Here is a 25,798-nt window from a genome sequence, read left to right as displayed (position 1 = left end):
GCTGGTCCTGTGTAATGAGACAGGATTGATTCAGGATCTTACAGTTAGGGATCCTCTTGGAAGGAGCGATCACAATATGGTGGAATTTAAAATACAGATGGAGGGTGAGAAGGTAAAATCAAGCACTAGAGTTTTGTGCTTAAACAAAGGAGATTACAATGGGATGAGTGAAGAACTAGCTCAATTAGACTAGGAGCAAAGACTTTATGGTGAAACAGTTGAGGAACACCTTCGAAGTGATTTTTCACAGTGCTCAGCAAAGGATTATACCAATAAAAAGGAAGGACGGTAGAAAGAGGGAAAATCACCGTGGATATCTAAGGGAGAGTATCCAATTGAAGGAAAAGGCAGAAAAAGTGGCAAAGATTAGTGGGAGACTAGAGGACTGGGAAATAATTATGGGGCAACAGAAAGCTACTAAAAAAGATATAAAGGAGTGGAAGATAGATTATGAGAGTAAACTTGCTCAGAATATAAAAACAGATAGTAAAAGTTTCCATAAATATATAAAACAAAAAAGAGTGGTTAACGTATATATTGGTTTTTCAGAGGATGAGAAGGGAGATTTAATAATGAGAGATGAAGAAATGGCTGAGGAACTGAACAGGTTTATTGGGTCGGTCTTCACAGTGGAAGACACAACTAACATGCCAGTGACTGACATAAATTAGGCTATGACAGGTGTGGACTTTGAGAGGATTGTTATCACTAGGGAGGGAGTGATGGGCAACTAATGGGGCTAAAGGTAGGCAAGTCTCCTGGCCCTGATGGAATGCATCCCAGAGTGATAAAAGAGATGGCTAGGTAATTTGCAAACGCACTAGTGATAATTTACCAAAATTCACTAGACTCTGGGGTGGTACAGGCGGATTGGAAATTAGCAAACGTGACACCACTGTTTAAAAAAGGAGGTAGGCAGAAAGCGGGTAATTATAGGCCAGTGAGCTTAACTTCGGTAGTAGGGAAGATGCTGGAATCTATCATCAAGGAAGAAATAGCGAGGCATCTGGGTGGAAATTGTTCCATTGGTCAGACGCAGCATGGGTTCATAAAGTGCAGGTCGTGCCTAACTAATTAAGTGGAATTCTTTGAGGACATTACCACTGCGGTAGATAACGGGGAGCCAATGGATGTGGTATATCTGTATTTCCAGAAAGCCTTTGACAAGGTGCGCACAAAAGGTTGCTGCATGAGATAAAGATGCATGGCATTAAGGGGAAAGTAGTACCATGTATAGAGGGTTGGTTAATTAATAGAAAGCAAAACGTGGGGATTAATGGGTGTTTCTCTGGTTGGAATCAGTAGCTAGTGGTGTCCCTCAGGGAGCAATGTTGGGCCCACAATTGTTCACAATTTACATAGATGATTTGGAGTTGGGTACGAAGGGCAATGTGTCCAAGTTTGAAGACGATACTCAGATGAGTGGTCAAGCTAAAAGTGCAGAGGATACTGGAAGTCTGCAGAGGGATTTGGATAGGCTAAGTGAATGGGCTAGGATCTGGCAGATTGAATATAATGTTGACAAATGCGAGGTTATCCATTTTGGTAGGAATAACAGCAAAAGGGATTATTGGTTAAATGCTAAAATATTAAAACATGCTGGTGTGCAGAGAGACCTGGGTGTGCTCGTGAATGAGTCGCAAAAAGTTGGTGTACAGGTGCAACAGGTGATTAAGAAGGCAAATGGAATTCTGTCCTTCAATGTTGGAGGGATGGAGCTTAAGACTAGGGAGGTTATGCTGCAATTGTATAAGGTGTTAGTGAGTCCACATCTGGAGTATTGTGTTCCGTATTGGTCTCCTTACTAGAGAAAAGATGTACTGGTACTGGAGGGTGTGCATTGGCGATTAACTAGGTTAATTCCAGAGCTGAAGGGATATGGATTACGAGGAGAGATTGAGTAGACTGGTACTGTACTCGTTGAAATTTAGAAGGATGAGGGGGTATCTTATAGAAACATATAAAATTATGAAGGGAATAGATAGGATAGATGCGGGCAGGTTGTTTCCACTGGCGGGTGAAAGCAGAACTAGAGGGCATAGCCTCAAAATTAGCTGAAGTAGATTTAGGACTGAGTTTAGTAGGAACCTCTTCACCCAAAGGGTTGTGAATCTATGGAATTCCTTGCCCAGTGAAGTAGTAGAGGCTCCTTCATTAAATGTTTTTAAGATAGAGATAGATAGTTTTTTGAAGAATAAAGGGATTAAGGGTTATGGTGTTCGGGCCGGAAAGTGGAGCTGAGTCCACAAAAGATCAGCTATGATCTCATTGAATGGTGGAGCAGGCGCGGGGGGGGGGGGGGGGGCAGGTGGCCTACTCCAGCTCCTAGTTCTTATGTTATTATGCTCTGAACGTCTGAACTGCTCTCTCTGCTAATCCGCCTGAGGCGGGTGGGCCGGAGTTGTTTGAATGTGGGGAGGCTGTTTGTTTTGACAAAGTTCTGACTTCCCTCCCTGGAACACGGTCCCATTCTCTGCACCAATACCACGGAGGCCGTGGATCGCAACATTTCAATGCAGAGTGCCGATGTTGTCTGCTGAGCGTCTCGTCCACATCCCCTGCACATCAACACATTGGAGAAGGTGTCCTCTCGGAACAGTAACTTCATAGAATTTACAGTGCAGAAGGAGGCCTTTCGGCCCATCGAGTCTGCACCTGCTCTTGGAAAGAGAACCCTACCCAAGCTCCACACCTCCACCCTATCCCCATAACCCAGTAACCACACCCAACACTAAGGGCAATTTTGTACAGTAAGGGCAATTTATCATGGCCAATCCACCAAACCTGCATATCTTTGGACTGTGGGAGGAAACCGGAGCACTCGGAGGAAACCCACGCACCCACGGGGGGAACGTGCAGACTCCGCACAGACAGTGACCCAAGCCGGAAATCGAACCTGGAACCCTGGAGCTGTGAAGAAATTGTGCTATCCACAGTGCTACCGTGCTTCCCAGGAAAGGGTGTGCGGAATCAATATGTAAACGTGCCCATGGACGACCAGGTTATTTCCTTGGAGCGAGGCCGGCTGAGGTTGGTAATGGTTTGTGGTTCCTGGCAGAAATCACCCTGGTGCACCAGTTGCTCAACATCATTATTGATGCTGGGCCACCATGTGTAGCAACTGGCCATCATTCCTACGTTTGTGGGGTCAGATAATGCGCTGCATAACTCTTGCAGCAGCCGCTGTCTTGCTGGTGGTGCAACCACCACCCACGGAGCCCAGTGGAAGACTCTGACGTCACAATGGAGTTTATCTTTTCTGATGAGGTAGGGCCTAAGGTGGTCTACCTATAAAACATGAACTGACCAATTTCCAGTAATAATCCTGGTACTCGGGGCAGCACGGTGTTGCAGTGGTTCGCATTGCGGCCTCACGGCGCCGATGTCCCAGGTTCTATCCCGGCTCTGGGTCAGTGTTCGTGTGGAATTTCCACGTTCGCCCCGTATGTGCGTGGGTTTAGCCCCCACGACCCAAATATTGGCAATGCTAAATTTTCCGTTAATTGAGAAAATATAATTCGGTACTCTAAATTTTTAAGAAAATAATAATCCTGGTTCGCTGTACCTAACAGTATTGATCAGCCCATCTTAACAGCCCGCCACTATCCTCCTCTGGTCTATAGCTGTACTCCTCACGATTTACCACCCCACCGATTTTCGTATCGTTTGCGAATTTACTGATCATCCCTCCGAGAACCATATCTAAATATTTTATATAACCCACAAACAGAATGAGGCCCACATTAATCCCTGAGTGACACGGCTGGACACAGGCTTCCGTTCAGAAAAAATGCCTCAATCATCCTCCTCTGCTTCCTGTTACTCAACTAACTCAGGATCCACTTTTTAAATTTACTTAGTTCCCATGGCGCCCTACTTTCTCTTTCAGTCCCCATGTGGGACCTTATCCAAAGTCTTGCTTAAGTCTAAACGGAATGTGTCAAATCCATTTTACTCATTGATTTATCTGGCAACCTCTTCGTAAAAGTCAGTCAAGTTATTCAGCCATGACCTCGCCTTCATAAAACGATGCTTACTGTTCTTAATTAGCCCCAATCTCCAAATGCGGATTCATTCTGTCTCTCATAATTATTTGCAATGGCTTCGCAACTACTGAGGTTAGACTGATTGGCTGGCAGTTTCCTGCTTCATCTCTTCCTCCCTTCTTCAATAATGATACCACACTCGTTATCCTCCAGGGCATCTCCGGTGGCTGGAGAGGTGCTGAAAATTATAATGGCAGCACCTTGACCCAGGGGTTAGCACTGCTGCCTCACGACGCTGAGGTCACAAGTTCGATCACGGCTCTGGGTCACTGCCCGTGTGGAGTTTTCACATTCTCCCCATGTTTACGTGCGTTTCGCCCCCACAACACAAATATGTGCAGGGTAGGTGGATAGGCAACGCTAAATTGGTCTTTAATTGGAAAAATTGAATTGGGACTCTCAATTTTTATTTAAAAAAGGATTTGAAAATTATTGTCAGTGCTCCTGCTATTTCCTCCCTTGCCTCTTTCAACAGCCTGAGATGCATTCCATCTGGACCTGGAGCATTGTCTAAATTGTAGCCTGCCAGGCCACGCTAAACTGTCTCTCTGCCCACGTTAATTTATTTAATTTTATGACAGTTCTTCTCCCTGATTTCTATGTCCACACTGTCTCTCTCACGAGTGACAATGAACACAAAGTATTTCTTTTCGAACTCCGGATCCAGACACAAATTAGCACTGTGATGTTTAATGCACATTATTTCATCACTATGTATATTTTGTCCTTAATATACTTGGAAAACAACTTCGGATTTTCCTTTATTTTCCCAACCAGTATCCTTTCATGTCCGCTTTCTGTTCTCCTAATTTCCCTCATAAGTTCCCTCTTCCATATTCTGTACACCTCTGCCACATCTGCTGTTGGATCCTTCGATGTCTGTCACAGTCCTCCCTTTTTCCGACTGATCCAATACTGTTTATCCTTCGAAATAACGGGTTCACTGAATTTACTTGTCTCACTCTTTCGCTGATTGTAAAATAATTGGCCCTGAACATCTCGATTTCCTTCCTGAATGCGTCCCACTGTTCCGTCACTGAGTTACGTCAAAGTGTCATCTCCCAGTCCACTCTGGGCAAGTCATATCCGATCTTATTAAAATCTGCATTCCCGCAGTTTACAACTTTGATTTCAAGTCAATCCTTGTCCTTAACAATCTTGAATCTAATGGAGTTCCGATCACTGTCTGCAAAATTCTCTACTTGCCTGGCTTTCTTCCGTGAAATTATATGTTGTTGGACGTCTACTGGCTTAATATTGTCTCCTGCATGCATTGTCAGAAATCCACTCCAATTCAATCTTTCACTCTATGACCACACCGGTTAATTTTTGGGAAGTAGAAATTTCCCGCTATCGCGACGCATTACTTTTACACTTCTCTGACATTTGTCAACACATCTACTCTTCTATATTTATTGGACTAGTAGGGGCCAATAGAACACTCCAAACACTGTGAGTGCGCCTTTATTGTTTTTAGGCTCGACCGATATGACTTCAGTTGACGAACCTTCTAAGATACAGTTCCTCCTTACTGCGGTAATTGATTCCCTGCTCAAAATATCGACCTCTCCTCCTAGTTTACCTCCTTCTCCATCTGGCATGATTCTGTATCCTGGAATATTCAGCTGTCAAGCCTGTACCTATCTCAACCATGTCTCAGTGGCATTACTGCTATCATACCACATTTGGGGCAGCACGGTAGCACACGTGGATAGCACTGTGGCTTCACAGCGCCGGGGTCCCAGGTTCGATTTCCCGCCGGGTCACTGTCTGTGCGGAGTCTGCACGTTCTCCCCGTGTCTGCGTGGGTTTCCTCCGTGTGCTCCGGTTTCCTACCAGTCCAAAGACGTGCAGGTGAGGTGGATTGGCCATGAGAAATTGCACTTAGTGTCCAAAAGAATAGGTTAGCAGGGGTGATTGGTTTATGGGGAGAGGGTGGAAGTGAGGGCTGAAGTGGGCCAATTAGATAGGTGCAGAATCGATGTGCCGAATGGCCTCCTTCTGCACTGTATCTTCTATGTTCTATGATTATACCGTCAGGTTTCAAACCACTAACAGTAAAATAAAAAAAACGATTCTACCTTGACAAAGCCCATTGGGACTTAACAGTCTCTGCCTTCTTGACTCACATGAGCTTTCTTATAATTTTGGATGTACATCTGTCTCTGCTGAACCTCTCAGGATCCCAGCCCGTTGACAAGTTAGTTGAAATCCTCCCCAACTGCGTTATCAGCCTTCCTAACAGCAGTAACAAATCTCCCTCCAAGGACACCTGTCACATTAGTTTACGGGGATGGGGTGGAATTGAGGGCTTAAGTGGGTCGGTGCAGACTCGAAAGGCCGAATGACCTCCTTCTGTACTGTCTGTTATATTATATACCGCCTGCCTGTTCCCCTTACAATTGAATCCCCGACCATTATAGCCCTGCCATTCTTCCCCCTCCCCTCGGGTGCAGCAGACACACCCAGGCTGCGACTGCTTTCCACCTGACATTATCTAAAACGTATATCTGTGTGAAAGATAGTTGGCACAGTGAACATCTGCACTGCCTGCCTTCCTCTACTCTATGTCCTGGTTACCCTTTCTGCCTTTCAATCCCCGCCTGTTGTGTGCCCACCTCACTGAACGGCTATTCATGAGTTGCCTAGCATCAGGGGTGCTTCACAGTGTATCCACGCTCAGCTCCAGCTGATAATGATGGGCAGCACAGTAGCACAGTTGTTAGCACGGTTGGTTCATAGCTCCAGGGTCCCAGTTCCAACTCCCAGCGGTGTCACTCTCTGTTCGGAGTCTGCATGCTCTCTCTGCGTCTGCGTGGGGTTCCTCCGGGGGCTCCGGTTTCCTCCCACAGTCCAAAGATGTGAGGGTTAGGTGAATTGGCCATACTAAATTGTCCTTAGTGTTCAAAAAATATTAAGTGGGAGTTACTGGGTTATGGGAATACTGTAGACACGTGGGCTTCAGAAGGCCGCTCTGTTAAGGGCCGGTGCAGACTCGAGGAGCCGAAAGGCCTCCTGATGCATTGTAAATTCTATGATTCTATGATTACAGCTCTGAAATGCGGTTATCCAGTAGCCGCAGTTGGGCACACTTCATGTACACGTGGTCACCAGAGACAACTGTATCTTCCACGACTTACCACATAGTACAGGAGGAGCCTATAACGGGTGATAGCTCCCCTGCCATGACTACCTCAGTCCCTTTGTTTGCTCTTTTTTAACAGAAAATTATGTTGATATCAGACTATTATTAACTTACCTCACTTACGCGAACGTTATTTCCCTAACCCTACTGTGTTCAGTTATGTTGCTTTATTATAATAGCCCTGACTTGCAATAATTTGGGCTGTTACTCAGTTCATCCCGTCTTCCAGTCGGTCACACATTTTAAACTCCAGACTGCTTCACTGTGACGCTGATTGCGAGGTCACTGAGAACAAGAATCTGACCTTGACATCAAGGCAGAAACTGACTGCGTATTGGATCAATAAATATTACAGTCACTGGGATTCAGGGGAAAGCTCTCCTCTGGTTGGTCATACTTGGCACAAATGAAGATAACTCTGCTGCTTGGAGGTCAAACACCTCAACTCCCGGACATCACTGCATGAGTTCCTTCGGGTAGTGTGCTAGGCCCAGCCATCTACAGCTGCATCATCAATGACCTCCCTTCCATCATCAGGACAGAAGTGGGATGATTTTTCGGATGACTGCACAATGTTCAGCACCACTCACGACTCCTCAGATCATAGAATTTACAGTGCAGAAGGAGGACATTCGGCCCATCGAGTCTGCACCGGCTCTTAGAAAGAGCACCCTACCCAAGGTCAATACCTCCACCCTATCCCCATAACCCAGTAACCCCACCCAACATTAAGGGCAATTTTGGACACTAAGGACAATTTATCAAGGCCAATCCACCTAACCTGCACATCTTTGGACTGTGGGAGGAAACCGGAGCACCCGGAGGAAACCCACGCACACACGGGGAGGATGTGCAAACTCCGCACAGACAGTGACCCAAGCCGGAATCGAACCTGGGACCCTGGAGCTGTGAAGCAATTGTGCTATCCACAATGCTACCATGCTGCCCGTATTGCCCGATAATGGAGCTGATCATGTCCAAATGCAGTAAGACCTAGAAAAGATCCAAGCTTGCGCTGACAGGTGGCAAGTTACATTCGCACCACGCAAGTACCAGATACGTTCGGCAAAAGTGTCTAACCAGCTCCTTGCTTTCCAACCGCATTACCATCGCTGAATCCTCCACAATCAACATCTGGAATTAACATTGATCAGAAACTGAACTGGACTAGCCACGTTAATGCTATGGGCACCAGATAAGACCTATGGCTCGGAATCCTTCGTCGAGTAACTTGCCAACTGACCCCCCCCCCCAAAGGTTTCTGTTTGCTGACGTTGAATAATAATAGCTGAAACACCGCCTGACAATCCATACTCTGCCTGTCCCAAACCCGCAATCTCGGCAAAATCAAACATCGGGGAAGGCGATTGGGCGGAGAATCAGTCGTGACTCTTGTGGTCTCAAAAATAGACAAACAGGCGTCATGGCCGATGAGGGAGAGAGGACGTAGGGCATGCAGGGCCGCGACGTTGGGCTGCCTAGTCTGCCACAGGCAAGGTTGGCAGGTGGGGGACGTCAATCAGACTCGGGAGCCTCAGCCGATGGTGACAGGATGGGACCGGGGTATCCAGACATTGATCGACATTGCCGTGGGCTGGGAGGCAGCAATATTGTGACTCACCCCACTAACACGGTTGTGCGGCCTGACACAGACTGCATGGTTGCACCGACCCCACAATCCTGCATCACATCCTTCACTCACCAGCTTCAACACTCCATCCCTCTACCCACATCCCTCGCCATCCATCGTGCTAACTCCCCCCCCCCCCCCTCCGCACCCCAAACTGCTGCCACTCTCTGCCTGGGCACCACGTCGCTCACACAAGCGCAGGAACCTAAGTAGCCCCTTCACCCCTGCAGCCCCTGCAGTAACCTCAGTAGGCCACTGGGATCGTAGCGGCAGCCAATGGTACCCCTGGGAGCAAGGACGCTTGCCGGTGCCAGAGGCCCCCACGGCGCCGGGCAACAATGGCACTATGGGAGGGGAGGGCAGACTGTCAGGTGGAATGGCAGGGGGTGGGTACGGATAAAGGGGGAGAGGGCATGCGCGGCAATGTCTGCAATACAGATCGGGATCTTTTGGACCTGGTTTGCCACGGGGATATGCACTATTCTAACATGTCTTACTTCCGTTTTAATCATGCGTTGTACTTCGGAATCCTGCCAGGAATGGTCGCCTTCATTATAGTCAGCAGAGCCGCTTCGCGTGCACTGAGGCTGCTCGGGGAGAATCCTGCAGCAGCAGCGCCTGCCCCCGATCAACAGGAGCCAGCCAGTGAGGGTGGAGAGCAAGCGCCCAACAGGCCGAATAGGAGGAGGGAACAAGCGCCGCATGAGTAATCACGTGGACCGGCAGTGCCTGTAATTCTAGGACCTGCTCGGCTGGGGACGCTGTTGAAAACTCCGGCGGAGCATGAGGAAAGTGTGACATATCTGACAGATCATTGCGCACCTGGCACTGCCTGGGAATGGGAAGGGTTAAAGGGCAGCATGATTTACACAGTGGTTAGCACTGCTGTCTAACAGCGCCAGGGACCCGGGTCCTACTCCGACCTCGGTCCCTTGGCTGTGTGGATTTCGCTCATTCTCTCCGTGTCTGGTGGGTTTCTCCGAGTGCTCCGCAGTCCTCCCACAGTCCAAATATATGCAGGTTAGTTGAATTGGCATCCATATAGCCCTTTAGGTTGGGTTTTCAGGAATAGGTGGGAATTTGTGAAGATTACCCTACCAAGGCGGTTCTCGAAGGACATATACATGCCGCCCATTAACACCTGTACCCAGATTATCTCCACGCTGGTGGCGAATTCCGCTGCCCGTGTATAGTGGAGTGCTCAGTCCACATTGGCAAGGATGTATTGTTCTTTCGATCGGTCGGTTCATACTTGATGGACCGAATGGACTCATTTTGCACTGTAGACATTTGTGAGGCACCTGCTCCAGGAGGCCGACAAGTTGATGTTGGCCCTGAACCGTTACGCCCCATGTCGTTCCAGGTGCTGAGTGAGGATCTGTCTGGAACCTCACAGAGCTCAGTGTACAGATTAGCCGCGCTGACCCGGAGGCCCTATATGACCAGTCGGCACATTGCATCCATTTCAATGTGAACTGAGCCCTCCACTGTGCCCGGGCAGCGGAATTCGCCACAATCGTGATCGCCGGCATGCATTTGTCCTACGAGCACCGTCATCGACAGGCCAATCTGCACAACCAAAAGGGGCCACTCGCTGAACCTGCTGCTGGTGTGAGACCATCACAAGCTCAACATGCCCGGCTGCGCCAGATACCCGGGCAGTGAGCACATTGCATTCCTCCAGGCAGACCCGACGTTTCCTGACCTTTTCAAGACGCTCCCCCGACTCATGGGTTAGCTCCTGGGTGACAGGGATATCCTCTGCGGCTGTAGCTGATGACGCATAATAGGAGGCCACAACAATGAGACCCACTGCAATGACGTCAACGCAGCACCATGAACGTCATTGACCGGACTTCAGCTCCTGAAGATGCAGTTCTGTTGCATGATCGTTCTGGAGGGGCCCTGTAGCATTGCACTATTTGAATAGCCCACATCGGGTGGTCAGCTGCATCCTCCAGTACATAGCACAGCAGTGGGGCGACCTGCTGGAGGAGGAGGATGAACGCCATGAACTACGATGAGGATGATGTGGAGCAGGATGAGGATGGTGGGATATGGGACCCGGGAAGGCACAGGGGCCGGGCAACGTGTGCGACTGGGCTGACGCGCACGTGATGCTGTCATCTCCTCTTCATTGACCGACTCGGTGTCCTAGCCAGCGGCATGGACACACCATACCATCGCCACAGCCCCTGGATAACAGGCTCGAGTTCTCAGTTGTTTCCCCGTACTCCTCTTCAGATGTAAGACTGGAAAGACTGACGGGTCTCCCCTTCCTGTTTCGGTGTAACAGACTCGAGGAACTCAATTGCCTCATCCTACAACTGTTCTGGTATACTACTCCTCCTCCTCCTGTTCTGGGGTCAGAGGCTCGAGGGACTGAATGGCCTCCTCCCCCTCCTATTGTGGGGGTCACAGGCTCGAGGGACTGAATGACTTCCTCCTACTCCTCCTGTTCTGGGATCACAGGCTCGAGGGACTGAATGGCCTCCTCCTCCTCCTGTTCTGGGGTCACAGGCTCGAGGGACTGAATGGCCTCCTCCTCCTCCTCCTGTTCTGGGGTCACAGGCTCGACGGACTGAATGGCCACCTCCTCCTGCTCTGGTGTAACAGACTCGAGGGGCTGAATGGCCTCCTCCTGCTCTGGTGTAACAGACTCGAGGGGCTGATTGGCCTCCTCCTGCTCTGGTTTCATCGAACCGAGGGGCTGAATGGCCTCCTCCCACACTGTTGCGGTTTAACAATGTGGAGGATTGTTGACTCAGGTTGATGTGCTGTGTTCAGCGTGTCAGTGTAGTGCTCAGTGTCGTTGTCACCGCTTCCAGCTCCCACTGGCTAACAGTCTAACTATTGCAGCAGGAGATGTGAGTGTGGGAGCCTCTCCCGTCAGTGCGGTGCCTCCTCATGAATAAATCCCGTTTAGGAGATCCCAGTGGTGACTTTCCTGAACTGGGCACCTCCCAGACACAGGCTCAGCTACAGGTGAGTCGGAGGAGGCCTTGCACTCTGACATGTGCATTGCTGTGCCAGTGACATGTGGTTACGACACGGTATCCTCGACCCAGACCCCAGCTACAGGTGAATGATCACACTGCCTTGTGGGTGTCTCGGGAGGTAAGGCAGTGGGATTAATTTCATGACAGAAAATCCGGAGTGAATTCCTGTCGGTGGCCATCTGATATCTGTCAGGTAGCTTTCTGACAAGCTTTGCATCAGAGCTGGTACCAAACAGCACTGATTTCACCCTTTCCTGTGAACAATACTCGCTATGGCCACAGAGAGATCCTGATGCTTGGGCTACTCAGATTCTCCAGACTATTTACCCAGGTCTGTACCCTGGAGAGGTCACTCCAGCTCTGCCGTTCCCGATGGCACAACACAGCAAGAAGCAGTTGTCGGTTATAAACTCTCACTCGATTGGCACAGAGATAGAACACCAGGGGTTGCTGTTGCCAATGGGAGAATGTATCAGCATAGTCCATAATCCCTAGTCCATCAGCGGCCTACATGTTTCAATTGATTACTGAAGCTCAGAGAGGCCTCTCTTAACAGACAGGTTGTTAATCTGTGCACCAGGCAAGACAAACTCTACAAAAACATCACAAGCTGAAATAAGGACCCTGTGTCCTGGCCTGACCAATGACCTTCTGCAGGTTGTTGATGTGTACAAGACAGCTGCTGATAATAAATTTACAAGGCTCAATTTGGTCATTACTGAATGTAAGAAGCATGAGCCGCACAATGTGTATCCCGTAAAGGGAAACACGACACGTTCTTGTGACAGAGGAAAATCCTAGAGGTAACAAATGGGAATTCAGCCGGTTTCACTGCAAAACAAATTACTCTAATCGGGATGAGTGAACCTCCATAGAAATTTCATAGCGATTTCTAAATCGTCACTTGTAATCAAACCACAGTCCAGTTATCTTGATCTGTGTCTATGTCCCAACACTTACACCCAGACGTGAAAGATCAATGCTGAGAGACATTTAATGCCATTACCAGAAGAATTCCCAGCTCTTATTGACTGGACTGTCTCGGGATCTTCACCCCAAGTGTGGGTATCCGCGACACAACTTGGCAACGTGCACAGTGCAGCGGGGAATCAGTAAGATAATCGTAAGTTGAAATAGATTGCTGCAGTTCGGCCGTTACAGCAGAGACTCCGTGAGGAACAGCTACGTCTAAACCAGGGCATGCCACATGGTGTCCTGGAGACATCTTAGATCACACCCCACACCCCAGCTAGACATCATTACCAGGCACAGCATCCTCAACAGTGCCCTCGTCACTTGCAGCTATTACAGCGCTCACTGTGATACTGATCACTCCCTGGTGTGGAGCAAGGTCAGGCTTCAGCCAAGAAAACTCTAAGAAGAAACTCATCCTCCAATCAGCACTTATCATTCCATTGAGTCCGAAAGGACGCCGGTCATCCCCAAGAGTCTTTCGGACAATGCCGAAGGACAGAGTCTGGTGTCAAAGTGGGATTATGTACACAACACCATTTATAACTGTAGCCTCATTGCATACTGGCAACGAGTCAGGGGAATGCTGACAGCTTTCAGGAATATTGAACTGAAATGTGGCCAGTTACTATAACCAAGAGGAGAGGCCCTATTAAATAAAAAAACGTCCCCAGCAAAATGGAGTTATTTTTTCAGAGCTATCAAAATGAAATCTCAGCAAATTGCTTCGCAATGCACCAAGCAATACTCGTTAAAATATCGCAACAAAGGGCATCACAGTTGTGTAGTGGTTAGCACTGCTGCCTTACCGTATCGAGGTCCCAGGTTCGATCCCGGCTCAGGGTCCCTGTCCGAGTGGAGTATGAACATTCTTCCCGTGTTTGCGTGGTTTCGCCCCCATAACCCAAAGGATGTGCAGGGCAGGTGGATTGGCCAGGCCAAATTGACCCTTAATTGGAAAAAAGTGAATTGGGGACTCTAAAATATAAAAGAAGAAAGGAACGAAAAACCTTCGCAACAACAACCAATATGCTGCTGAATCCTGGGGGTTTATAGATATGTATGAAGTAATCAAGGGCCATATGGGTCAAACAGTAACTAATCAGCCCTTTGAAGAGATCATCATCATTGAACGGAGCAGTGCAATTTATTGGTGTGTGCAGAACTACCTCAAACCGGGGATCGTTGTGACTGAAGACCTTCTCATCGCCCTTCCATACTTCCCTCTAAAGGGGTTAGTGGGCATCATTGTGCTCAAAAGGACCTCTGGCCATCTTTCCAATGGGAAATCCCAGGATATGATGGAATTCCAGCCGAACTCATCAACAGTGGAATTCCAGAATTACTGCGGAATTTCAAATCACATTGGTGTCGCTGCTGGGAGGAAAGATTGATGATTCAAGACATCAGTGATGTAAAAATGGCCACTGTGTACAAATAAAAGCAGATGGCACCGACTGGAAGAATTACCAAGACATCTAACGGTCAGCTTAGACATGGTGGGCCGAAGGGCCTGCTTTTGTGCTGCGTGAGTCTGTGACTCTCTCCATGACTCTAGCTCCTTGTTGGTTATTGTGGGGCAGGTCTTTGCTCGGTTAATCTGACAAGATGGCCTACCCTGGTATCACACATCTTCCCTGAGTCTAAGTGAGGACTCAGAGTTGCCAGATCGATAGTTACATAGATGCAAAGAAGAAAGGAGCAGGAGGCGGCCTTCTGGCCCGTCGAGCCTGCTGCACCATTCATCACGATCATGGTAGATCATCTAACTCAGTAGCCCAATCCTGCTTTCTCCCCATATCTTTTGAGCCCATTCGCCCCAAGTGCTATATCGAGGCACCTCTTGAATATATTCAATGGCCAAAACTGCACACGTTTGGTATGTTGCCTCCCAGGTGCAAGGGTACGTGATGTCTCGGATCGTGTTTTCCGGGTCCTTAAGGGGGAGGGGGAGCAGCCCCAAGTCGTGGTCCACATTGACACTAACGACATATGTAGGAAAGGGGACAAGGATGTCAGGCAGGTTTTCAGGGAGCTACGATGGAAGCTCAGAACGAGAACAAACAGAGTTGTTATCTCTGGGTTGTTGCCCGTGCCACGTAATAGTGAGACGAGGAATAGGGAGAGAGAGCAATTAAACACGTGGCTACAGGGATGGTGCAGACGGGAGGGGTTCAGATTTCTGGATAACTGGGGCTCTTTCTGGGGAAGGTTGTATCTCTACAGACAGGATGTTCTGCATCTGAACCTGAGGGGCACAAATATCCTGGGGGGGGGGGAGATTCGTTAGTGCTCTTTGGGGGGGGGGGGTTAAACTAATGCAGCAGGGGCATGGGAACCTGGATTGTAGTTTTAGGGTAAGGGATAATGAGAGTATAGAGGGCAGGAGCACAGATTCGACGTCGAAGGAGGGGGCCAGTGTTCAGCTAGGTGGTTTGAAGTGTGTCTATTTCAATGCCAGGAGCATACGAATTAAGGTAGGGGAACTGGCAGCATGGGTTGGTACCTGGGACCTCCATGTTGTGGCCATTTCGGAGACGTGGATAGAGCAGCGACAGGAATGGATGTTGCAGGTTTCGGGGTTTAGGTGTTTTAGTAAGCTCAGAGAAGGAGGCAAAAGAGGGGGAGGTGTGGCTCTGCTAGTCAAGAACATTATTACGGTGGCGGAGAGGATGCTAGATGGGGTGTCATCTTCCGAGGTAGTATGGGCTGAGGTTAGAAACAGGAAAGGAGAGGTCACCCTGTTGGGAGTTTTCTATAGGCCTCCAAATAGTTCTAGGGATGTAGAGGAAAGGATGGCGAGGATGATCGTGGATAAGAGCGAAAGTAACAGGGTAGTTATTATGGGAGACTTTAACTTTCCAAATATTGACTGGAAAATATATAGTTCGAGTACATTAGATGGGTCGTTTTTTGTACAGTGTGTGCAGGAGGGTTTCCTGACACAATATGTTGACAGGCCAACAAGAGGCGAGGCCACGTTGGATTTGGTTTTGGGTCATGAACCAGGCCAGGTGTTGGATTTGGACGTTGGAGAGCACTTTGGGGATAGTGACCACAATTAGGTGGCGTTTACGTTAATGATGGAAAGGGACAAGTATACACCGCAGAGCAAGAGTTATAGCTGGGGGAAGGGCAATTATGATGCCATTAGGCGTGACTTGGGGGGGGGGATAAGGTGGAGAAGTAGGCTGCAAGTGTGGGGCACACTGGATAAGTGGAGCTTGTTCAAGGATCAGCTACTGCGTGTTCTTGATAAGTATGTACCGGTCAGGCAGGGAGGAAGGCGTAGAGCGAGGGAACCGTGGTTTACCAAAGAAGTGGAATCTCTTGTTAAGAGGAAGAAGGAGGCCTATGTGAAGATGCGGTGTGAAGTTTCAGTTGGGGCGATTGATTTTTACAAGGTAGCGAGGAAGGATCTAATAAGAGAGAGCTAAGACGAGCAAGGAGGGGACATGAGAAGTATTTGGCAGGTAGGATCAAGGAAAACTCAAAAGCTTTCTATAGGTATGGCAGGAATAAAAGAATGACTAGGGAAAGAGTAGGACCAGTCAAGGACAGGAATGGGAAGTTGTGCGTGGAGTCTTAAGAGATAGGAGAGATAATAAATGAATAATTTTCGTCAGTATTCACTCAGGAAAACGATAATGTTGTGGAGGAGAATGCTGAGACCCAGGCTATTAGAAGAGATGGCATTGGGGTACGCAGGGAAGAGGTGTTGGCAATTCTGGACAGGCTGAAAATAGATAAGTCCCCGGGGCCTGATGGGATTTATTCTAGGATTCTCTGGGAGGCCAGGGAAGAGATTGCTGGACCTTTGGCTTTGAGTTTTATGTCATCATTGGCTACAGGAATAGTGCCAGAGGACTGGAGGATAGCAAATGTGGTCCCTTTGTTCAAAAAGGGGAGCAGAGACAACCCCGGCAACTATAGACCGGTGAGCCTCACGTCTGTAGTGGGTAAAGTCTTGGAGGGGATTATAAGAGACAAGATTTATAATCATCTAGATAGGAATAATATGATCAGGGATAGTCAGCATGGCTTTGTGAAGGGTAGGTCATGCCTGACAAACCTTATCGAGTTATTTGAGAAGGTGACTGAACAGGTAGACGAGGGTAGAGCAGTCGATGTGGTCTATATGGATTTCAGTAAAGCGTTTAATAAGTTTTCCCCACGGTAGGCTATTGCAGAAAATACGGAGGCTGGGGATTGAGGGAGATTTAGAGATGTGGATCAGAAAGTGGCTAGCTCAAAGAAGACAGAGGGTGGTAGTTGATGGGAAATGTTCAGAATGAGTTCAGTTACAAGTGGCGTACCACAACGATCTGTTCTGGGGCAGTTGTTGTTTGTCATTTTTATCAATGACCCAGAGGAAGGCGCAGAAGGGTGGGTGAGTAAATTTGCAGACGATACTAAAGTCGGTGGTGTTGTCGACAGTGTGGAAGGATGTAGCAGGTTACAGAGGGATATAGATAAGCTGCAGAGCTGGGCTGAGAGGTGGCAAATGGAGTTTAATGTAGAGAAATGTGAGGTGATTCACTTTGGAAGGAATAACAGGAATGCGGAATATTTGGCTAATGGTAAAATGCTTGGAAGTGTGGATGACAAGAGGGATGTAGGTCTCCATGTACATAGATCCCTGAAAGTTGCCACCCAGGTTGATAGGGCTGTGAAGAAGGCCGATGGAGTGTTGGCCTTTATTGGTAGAGAGATTGAGTTCCGGAGTGAGGGGGTCATGTTGCAGTTGAATAAAACTCTGGTACGGCCGCATTTGGAGTATTGCGTACAGTTCTGGTCACCGCATTATAGGAAGGACGTGGAGTCTTTGGAGCGGGTGCAGAGGAAATTTACCAGGATGTTGCCTGGTACGGAGGGAAAATCTTATGAGGAAAGGCTGATGGACTTGAGGTTGTTTTCGTTAAAGAGAAGAAGGTTAAGAGGAGACTTAATAGAGGCATACAAAATGATCAGGGGTTTAGATAGGGTGGACAGTGAGAGCCCTCTCCCGCGGATGGAAACGGCTGGCACGAGGGGACAAAGCTTTAAACTGAGGGGTAATAGATATAGGACAGAGGTCAGAGGTAGGTTCTTTACGCAAAGAGTAGTGAGGCCGTGGAATGCCCTACCTGCAACAGTGGTGAACTCGCCAACACTGAGGGCATTTAAAAGTTTATTGGATAAACATATGGATGATAATGGCATAGTGTAGGTTAGATGGCTTTTGTTTCGGTGCAACATCGTGGGCCGAAGGGCCTGTACTGCGCTGTATTGTTCTATGTTCTATGTTCTAATATTTTAGGTGTGGCCTCACCAATGCCCTGTATTACTGCAACAACTGATCCCTGCTCCTGTACTCGAAACCTCTCACAATGAAGGCCAACATACCATTTGCCTTCTTTGCCTGCTACTGCACCTGCATGCTTATCTTCAGCAACTTGTGCACAAGGACCTCCAGGTCCCTCTGCCCACTCCACTCTCCCAATTTATAACAATCCAGATAGTAATCTGCTTTCCTGTTTTTTTCCAAAGTGAATTACCTCACATTTATGCAGATTATACTGCATCTTTCATTGATTTGCTCACGCCCCCGACCTGTCCAGATCATGCTGTAGGATCCCTGCATCCTCGTCACAGTTCACCCTCCCACCTAACTGGGTAGCATCTGCAAACTTTGAGATGTTACATTTTGTTCCCTCGTCCAAAAAATTAATACATTTTGTGAATAGCTGAGGTCCACTCACCGATCCCTGCGGCACCCTACGAGTTCTCGCCTGCCAATTTGAAAAGGACCCATTAATTCCGACTCTTTGTTTCCTCTCTGCCAACCAGTTTTCTGTACACATTCAAACACTTCCGACAATCTCATGCGCTTTAATCCAGCACAATAATCTTACTTGAGATGTTGTCAAACGCCTTCTGAAAGCGCAAATATACCACACCGACTGGCTCCCCCTTATGAACTGTAGTAGTCACATCTTCAAAGAATTCCAACAGATTTATCAAGCATGATTTCTCCTTCATAAATCTATACTGACTCTGACTGATCCTGCCACTGCTTTCGAAATGTTCCGCTATAAAGTCCTTGCGAACGGATTCAAGAAATTTTCCCACTACCGATGTTAGGATTCCGGGTCTATTTCCATCTTTTTTCTCCACCTCATTTTTTGAATATTGGGCTACTCTCAAATCTGCTGGGAGAGATCAAGAGTATATTGAATCCCGCAAGGTGACCTCCAATGCATTCAGTGTTTCCAGAGCCACCTCCTTAAGCACTCTGGGATGCATATTATCAGACCTTGGGATTGATCCGCCTTCAATACCATCAATTTTCCCAGCACAATTTCTCTACTAATATTGATCTGCCTCAGTTCTTCACTCTCACTAAACCTTTCATTTTCCAACTTTTCCGGATATCTTATTTGTGTCCTCTTTTGTGAAGACAGAACCAAAGTATGTATTCAATTTCTCAGCCATGTATTTGGCCCTTGTTATACATTCCACTGTTTCTGTCTGTTGAGGGCCGACATTTGTCTTTACGAATCTCTTTCTCTTCAAGTATCTATAGAATTATCTTAGTGTCAGTCTTTATGTTCCCTGCAATCTTCCTTTAGTACTGTACTTTCCCCTTCTTAATCAATTCCTTGATCCGTCTTTGCTGAATTCTAAACTGTTCCCAATCCTCAGACCTATTATATTTCTTGGCCAATCTATATGCTTCTTCCTAGGATCTGAAACTCTTTCTAATTTCCAGTGTAAGCCATGGATTGGCCCTCGAACGCATTTCGCTTTTGTGCTAGAAAGGAGTAAACAGTTGCTGCAGTTTCTCCATGCTGCCCTTGAATGTTTTCCATTGTCTATCCACTGTAATCCCTTTGAGAAACTCGACCCAAACTGACAAGGCCTACTTAGGCGTCATAACTTCATTGTTCTGTTTATTAAGATTCAGAACTCTAGTCTCTGAATCGACTCCTTCACTATCCATCTTGATAAAAAATGTCATCATATTATCGGCGCTCATCCCCAAGGGGTCACGTACAGTAAGATTGGCAATGATTCCCTTCTCATTACACAGCACTCAGTCGAAGCTGGCCTGCTCTGTCGGTGGTTCCTTCACATATTGGTCAGGAAACCATCCCATATACACTCCCGGAATTTCTCGTCAGCGGCATTGTGGCTAATTTGATTTGCCCAGTCTATATGCAGATGCAACTCGCCCATGATTACTGATCTTCCCTTACTACATGCATCTCTAATTTCGTGTGTTATGCCATTACTAACATCCCCACTGCAGTTTGGGCGTCTATATAGACACTCACTGATGTTATTTGCCCCTTGGCATTTCTCAACTCCTCCCATACAGACACCAAATCCTCAGAGCTAATTTCCATTCTCACTATTGTGTCAATTTCCTCCGTAAAGAGCAGTGCCACGTCACCATGTTTTCATTTATGCCTGCCCTTTCTAAATACTGAATACCCTGGGACATACAGTTCCCATCCCTGCTCAGCCGACAGCCATGTGACGGCATTATTTTCTCACGTCGACAGTTCCAGGGGAAGTTCCGTCATCAACACAGAGCTCTCCACATTGTGTCCATAGACCTCGCCAAAGCCTTCGACTTTGTTAGCAGAGACAGACTTTTTATACTCCTGCGGGAAAAAGGCTTCCGCCTGGACACTTGGCGTCAGTTCTTCTTTCCACAGGAACTTACAAAATTTCGTCAGTGACAATGCAGCACCGCCGGAGACTTCCACCATCAGTAACGGTGTAAATCAGGGCTGTGACTTAGTACTCACTCTCCGTCACATATTGTTCTACATGCTGCTATTGTACACGTTTGACAAGTCAAATGAATTTATCCACCCATATGACAGAGCCGACAACAATCTATTCAACCTCGGAACACTGCACAGTAAATTAAAAATGTGTCAGTCCCTGTTAATGAGTTTTTGTTTGCTGCTGACACTGCACTGACATCACATACTGAAATTCACTGACTATACATGTAAATCGACTCAGCTGGGACGGCAGGGAGTAAGGATTGACAGTCTGATAGACTGTAAATAAGGCTGAAATTGATCGTGATTGGAGACGGTACTTAGGAATGCATCACTTTTTGAGCAGTGTGATTGGTACAAGAAGTCAGGAAGTTTGCGAAGAAAGCGCAGGACAATAAGGAATGTCTTGGAGACAGAAATGAGAGCCTGCGTGTGGTAATCTGTGTGTGAGCGTGTGGGTATATGCGTGTGTGTGTGTCCGGATGTGCGCATGCAAATATGTGTTTATGCTTCTGTATGTGGGTGATTTTATGTGTTTGCTGGTCTGTGAGTTGCTGTGTGTGTGTGTTGGAGAGAGACAGAGTGTCTTTGTGGAGGTGTATGTGTGGAGGTGTGTTTGGATGTGTGCGAGTGTATGTGGGTGATTGTGTGTGCGTGCGTATTTCGGTGTGCAAGTGAGTGTGTGTGGCTATGTGTTACTGTCCTTCAAGCCTGTGTGAGAAGGTATATATGGGTCCATAAAATAATAATATTAATAATCGCTTATTGTCACAAACAGACTTCAATGAAGTTACTGTGAAAAGCCCCTAGTCGCCACATTCCCGCTCCTGTTCGGGGAGGCCGGTACAGAATTGAAGCCGCGCTGCGGGCATTGTGCTGCATTCCAAGCCAGCTGTAAGTCAAACAGCGCGGGTTCAATACCAGTACCGGGAATATGTGCGTCTGAGAGCTAGAATCTGAGTGTGTGTGGGTATATCTTTTTAAGTGTGACTGTGTGGGTATGTGTATGAGAGTGCGTGTGCGTGTGTGTGAGGGAGAGTATGTTTTTTGGGATGTATGTGTGTGGCTGTGTTTGGATCTGTGAGTACATGTGGGTGAATATGTGTGTGTGTTTATGTCTGAGTGTGTGTGTCTGTGTGTGTGTGTGTGGTTGAGGGTTTGAGTGAGGCGGTGTGTGTGGGTCGGTATGCCCGTGTGTGAATGTGTATCTGAGCATGTCTGGATAAGTATGTATCTATCTGAGTGTAAGGTTGTGTGTGGGCACGTGTATGTGCGCGTGCGCGCGTGTGAGAGTGAGTATGTGTGAGTGTGAGCACGCGTGTGTCTGTATGTAGGGGGGGGTAAGTGTGAGAGAATGCGTATGCATGTGAGCGTGTTATTCTTTTTTTTCATAAATTTAGAGTACCCAATTTATTTTTTCAAAGAACGGGCAATTTAGCATGGCCAATCCACCTACCCTACACGTCTTTTGGGTTGTGCGGGAAAAACCCAAAAGACACGGGGAGAATGTTCAAACACCATCCGGACAGTGATCCAGAGCCGGGATCGAATCTGGAACCTCGGCACCATGAGGCAGCAGGGCTAACCCACTGAGCCACCGTGGTGCCCCAGCGTGTTTTTCAGAGTGTATGTGTGGTTGTCTGTGAGTATGTGAGCTTTTGTGCATCTGGGTATGTGTGTGTCATTTGCGTATGGGAGAATGTGAGTTCCTGTGAGTCTCCGTGTGTTTGTCAGTGTGTGTAGGCGTGCGTGTCTCTGTGCATGTGTTTGTGTCAGTGTCTCGATGTGTGTGGCTCTGGGCGCGTGGCTGCTAGTGTGGATGTGCATGTATTTGTGTATATGTTCATGAGCTGTGTGTGTGCATGTGGGTGTGTTTGTGTGTGAGAGTATGTGTGTGTGTGTATGCATTTCGTGTGAATGTGCTTGTGAGTGTGCGTGCGTCTATGTGGGTGTGTTTGTGGGTGCGAAAGTGTGTGAGTGTGTCTATTGGTGTGTGTCTGTCTGCGTGAGTGTGTGCACGTGTGTGTGTCTGGGTGTGTGCCAGTAAGTTGGTGTCTGTGAGTGTACATGTGAGTGTGTTTCTGTGTGTGAGCGTGTGGTTTTGTGGGAGAGTACTTAGGAGGGATTGTGTAACTATATGTGTATGAATGCGTGCGTGCGTGTGACAGTGATTCACTAAGTGTGTGTGACTATGTGTGTATATGTATATGTGTGTGAAAGAGTGTATATGAGTGTGTATGACAATTTCATTTGTGGTTTTCTGCCTCTGGGAGTGTGTGTATGTGTGTTGGAGTTTGTGTGCGTGTCGGAGTGTGTGTGGGTATCTTGCATTGTGGCTCTTGGTGCGTGTGGATGCGTCTGTGTGTGGGAGGGTGCGTTGGTTTGTGTGGTTGTGTGTGGGAGTGTTTGCGTGTGGGTGGGTGTGAATGCGTGTGAGTGAATGTGTGTGTATATATGTGCGTGTGATTGTGTAAGTGTTTGTGTCAACGTGTGAGAGGGCCTGTGAGCATATGTTTCTGGGTGAGTATGTCTGTATCTGAGTGTGATCGTATTCGTCTGTATATGCTAGGTATGTGTGAGGGTGTATTTGACTGTGCTTGTTCGTGTGGGGGAGTGTGTGTGTCTCTGAGCGTGTCTGTCTGACTGCGTATGTGTGTGGTAGCGCATATGTGTGAGTGAGAGTGTTTGTGAGTCTTTGTGGCGGTTTGTGGGTGTGTGAGTGAGAGCTTATGCCTCTCTGTGTGTGCGTCTGCTTGCCTAGGTGTGGGCGTGGGTATGTCTGTGTTTGTTTGCATGCGTGAGTGTATTTCTGTTTCTCTTGAGTGAGCGCCTTTGTGTTTCCAGGTGCATGTGTGTGTGTTTGTGTCTCTCTTTGCGTGTGTATTAGTTGTTTTGTCTGTTTGTCTGTGACTGTGAATATTTGTGTCTGTGTTGCCATCTGTCTTGAGTGTTGTATATTTGTGTGTCTGTGAGTGTGTGCATCTGTGGCTTTGTTACCATTTGTCTGTGAGTGTTGTGTATTTGTGTCCCTGTGTCAGTAAGTGGGTATATTTGTCTCATTATGTATCTCTGAGTGACTGTATTCCTGTCTCAATGTATGAGCAATGTGTGCATTTGCGTCTCTGTTTCTCTCTGTCTATGAATTCATGTATTTCTGCCTGCGTATCTGATTTTGTGTATTTCTGTCTCAGTGTGTCTGTGAGTTTGTGTATTTTTGTCTCTGAGTCTGAGTGGGTATAATAGAGTTTCTGTGAATTGATTATGTGTATCAGTCTCTGTGTACTTGTGAATGTGGTTGTACGTGTCTTTGTTTTTGCAAGTGTGCATTGTGTGTCTCTGAGTGTGTACTTGTAGCTGGAAGTATGTTTATTTGTGTCTCTGTGATTGTGAGTGCGTGTTATGGGTCTAAGCTGTGCCTTTGCGTCTCTGTGTGTGAGTGTGAGTGTGTGTATTTGTGTGTATGTGAGTGTGTGTATTTGTGTTTCTGTGTGTGTGAGTGTGTGTATTTGTGTATCTGAATGTCTGTGAGTTTGTGTATTTATTTCCCTGTGTCTGTGAGTGCGTTTTTTGTGTCACTGTGTGTTTGTGAGTGTGTGTATTTGTGTTTCAATATATGTGAATGTGTGCATTTGCGTCTCTGTTTCTGTGTGTGTATATTTCTGAAAGTGACTTTGTGTATTTCTGTCTCTGTGCGTCTGTCAGTTTGTGTATTTGTCTCCCTCTATGTCTGCGAGTGTATGTATTAGTGTCCCTGTGTAGTAAATATGTGTATCAGTGTCTCTGTGTATCTGTGACTGTGCATTTGTGTTTCTGTGAATGTGTTTATATGTGTCTCCGTCTTTGTAAATGTGTGTATTGTGTGGCTGTGAGTGTGCATGTGTGTCTCTGTGCCTGTGAGTGTGTACATTTGTGTCTCTGTGTCTGCGAATGTGTGTATTAGTGTCTCTGTGTCTGTGAGTGTGCGTTTTTCTGTCTCTCTGAATGTGTGTACTCTGTGTCTTTGAGAGTGTGTGCGTGTTTGTGTATCTCTGTTTCTGATCAAATGTATTTGTGTCTATGTGTATCAATAAAAATATATTTGTGCCTCTGTATGTCTGCGAGTTTCTGAATTGTGCCCCTGTGTTTCTGTGAGTGCGTGTATTTGTGACTCTGTGTACGTGAGTGTGTGTATGTGTGTGTATCTATTTGTGGATTAATTTGTGTGTATAATTTTGTCTTTGTCAGCACTCCCTCAGCTAACCTGGTATTGTCTTCCCCAGCCTGATGTATAATTTCATTGTTTATTTCCCTTCCTCACAGTGAACCTCATCACAATTGTGATCCTGAAGAGAAAGAACTGTGGGCTGTCCAAATGTGTGACTTGTTACCTGGTGGCCATGGCAGTGGCGGATCTGCTGGTCGTTATACTCGACCTGATATTGAGACAAATTCCCATTGTTTATGCTGGAAGTTTTCAGTTCCTGTGGGACATCCCCGTGTGTAATATTCACGCCGCCCTGCTTTTTGCAGCCACTGACTGTTCTGTCTGGTTCACCGTCACTTTCACCTTTGATCGATTTGTGGCCATTTGTTGTGCGAAGCTGAAAAGTAAATATTGCAGCGAGAAAACGGCGGCTGTGGTTCTTGGAACAGTGACTGCGCTGAGCTGTTTGAAGAACATTTTTTGGTATTTTATGTTCACAGGTGGCTATCGGCTGGGGAACAACCCATGGTTTTGTGAAGCCACAATGGATGTTCAGTACTCTCCGATCTGGGGAACAATCGAATTCATTCACTACATTCTAACCCCGTGTGTTCCATTTGTCCTGATTCTGCTGTTCAATGTTCTCACCGTTAGACACATTGTCGTGAGTAGCAGGGCCCGCAGGAGACTCCGGGCTCACAGCAGTGGGGAGAGTCCCAGAGACCCAGAGATGGAGAGTCGTAAGAAATCCATCATTTTACTGTTTATTATCTCGGCCAATTTCATCCTGTTATGGTCACTGATCATGTTTTATTCTATATGGGGCCGGATGGATTATCTGGGGTATAAATCTATAAAGTTAGATTATTATGTTATGGAATTAGGCTTCATGTTGCAGCTCCTGAGCTGCTGCACGAACACTGCGATCTATGCCGTGACACAGACTCAGTTCAGACAGCAGTTGAAGAATGTGCTGAAATTACCCTTTAATCCAATTCTTCAATTCATTAAATCCTGAGAAGTAAACACACACACGGCATCCCTG

Source organism: Scyliorhinus torazame, chromosome 20, assembly GCF_047496885.1.
Source record: "Scyliorhinus torazame isolate Kashiwa2021f chromosome 20, sScyTor2.1, whole genome shotgun sequence".
Classification (NCBI taxonomy): Eukaryota; Metazoa; Chordata; class Chondrichthyes; order Carcharhiniformes; family Scyliorhinidae; genus Scyliorhinus; species Scyliorhinus torazame.
This window is presented reverse-complemented; position numbering follows the sequence as displayed.